The sequence below is a fragment of the Melanostigma gelatinosum genome (genome assembly GCF_949748355.1).
Source record: "Melanostigma gelatinosum genome assembly, chromosome: 4".
NCBI classification, from domain to species: Eukaryota; Metazoa; Chordata; class Actinopteri; order Perciformes; family Zoarcidae; genus Melanostigma; species Melanostigma gelatinosum.
In genome coordinates, this window is record NC_136637.1 from 5,411,239 (window position 1) to 5,413,157 (window position 1,919).

At 38.4% G+C, this 1,919-nt stretch overlaps 1 protein-coding gene across 2 annotated transcripts in view; it reads right to left on the bottom strand.

Annotated features, from left to right (window-relative positions):
- Window positions 1-1,029: 1,029 nt before the first annotated feature.
- tm2d1 (TM2 domain containing 1) overlaps window positions 1,030-1,919 on the bottom strand; it is a gene marked incomplete at its 5' end in the record, with an annotated part of 13,817 nt that continues 12,927 nt past the window's right edge. For both annotated transcript variants that reach the window (XR_013771912.1, XM_079267024.1), the window contains one exon: window positions 1,030-1,708. The remainder of the gene's footprint in view (window positions 1,709-1,919) is intronic.

Here is a 1,919-nt window from a genome sequence, read left to right on the forward strand (position 1 = left end):
AGGCTACAGGCTCACAGGCTCACGAAAATAATCATAGAAGATTGGAAAAACGTTGCCTGGTCTAATGAGTCTCGATTTCAGCTGCGACATTCAGATGGTATATAGGGTCAGAACTTGACGTAAACAGCATGAAAGCATGGATCCATCCTGCCTTGTATGTTCAGGCTGCTGGTGGTGGTGTAATGGTGTGGGGGCCATTTTCTTGGCACACTTTGGGCCCCTTAGTACCAATCGAGCATTGTTTAAACGCCGCGGCCTACCTGCGTATTGTTGCTGAGCATGTCCATCCCTTTATGACCACAGTGGACCCATCTTCTGATGGCTACTTCCAGCAGGATAATGCACCATGTCACAAAGCTCAAATCATCTCAAAGTGGATTCCTGAACATGACGATGAGTTCACTGTACTCCAATGGCCTCCACAGTCACCACATCTCAATCCAATAGAACACCTTTGGGATGTGGTGGAACGGGAGATTAGCATCATGGATGTGCAGCCGACACATCTGCAGCTTCTGTGTGATGCCATCATGTCAATATGGACCACAATCCGTGAGGAATGTTTCCAACACCTTGTTGAATCTATGCTACGAAGAATTAAGGCAGTTCTGAAGGCAAAAGGGGTCCAACCCGGTACTACCAAGGTGTACCTAGAAAGTGACCAGTGAGTGTATCCTGCTGGGTGGTTTCTGAATCCCCCTCAAGGGTTAAATGAAGTCTCATTTATAGAACAACACTTATTAGATGATCAAAGTAACTTAAGTTATCAACTAAATGTAGGGGAGTAAAACAAGTAGAATATTATAGCAGTATTAAATAACAGAATATGGAAGTATGTAAATGTGCTCGTGTCTCTCCACCACTGCAAACATGGGCTGTATTTCAACGGTTAATTAATAACAATGTTAAAAAAAATGGCAAAATATGCTATCGATCAAGAACTAGAGAAAAAGCAGCATTTTTCATTTCATGATTTGTGTCATAACATGAGGCAGAAGTTATGAGAGATTTATTATCACAAAACTTTATTGTTTATGGTGCTGTTTGTGCAAAATGTTTTCCTTTTTAAGCATCGTTTACAGTGGTATTTCACTTCAGAGGAGCGTCACTTTAAACTACCAGAGGAATTAAATCTATGGTTTTGAGAGTTTCCAGTTTGTATCCTCCTCATACAAACATTTATAAAGACAAATAAGAAACAACCAAATCAAACAATAGAACAAAGCAGAGGTCCAGTCACATGACTAAAATATAGAACAAAAAACCCTGTTAAACAAAGCAAACATCAAATCCAAACACGGTGACGATGTAATAAAAACAGTCAATGTAGATTAACACAAAAAGAAACTTATTTACAAAGTCTGTTGTCATGGAAAAGCATCATAACTTAAAGATGAAACAGCAGCCAAACGTCACAATAATAATAATACAACATACTACAACAAAATCCTATTGAATAAAACAGAGAACTGATCAGCTGGACAGATGTGAAGATAGAAATGTGACCTAAAGTGACAAGATGTGAAGGTTTACAGTTTGTGAGTTAACGAGCTAAAAACATGCTGACACAGCAGAGTAAATGCCTTCTGGTTGGTTGGTTGATGCTGGTTTGAAGAACTTTGATCTTTAAACTGTTAATTTTTCAATGTCAGGGTCAGCGCGTCGATAAATATGAGTAGATCCTCCGTCGTGTAGTTACATGACGTACCTGAAGAGAAAAAAGACAAAGTCATATCTTCATCATACGAACAGAGAAATCTATATTCTTGTTTGTTTATCAAATCATAAAAGGGTAATGTCAGCATCAAACTATTTAGACTAATGACCCGGCAGGTTTCATGGGATATAAAAAACGTTTTTAAAGTGTATACTCGTAATTCATTTTAATATTGTATTCATAATTAATGCGCACAGATGAA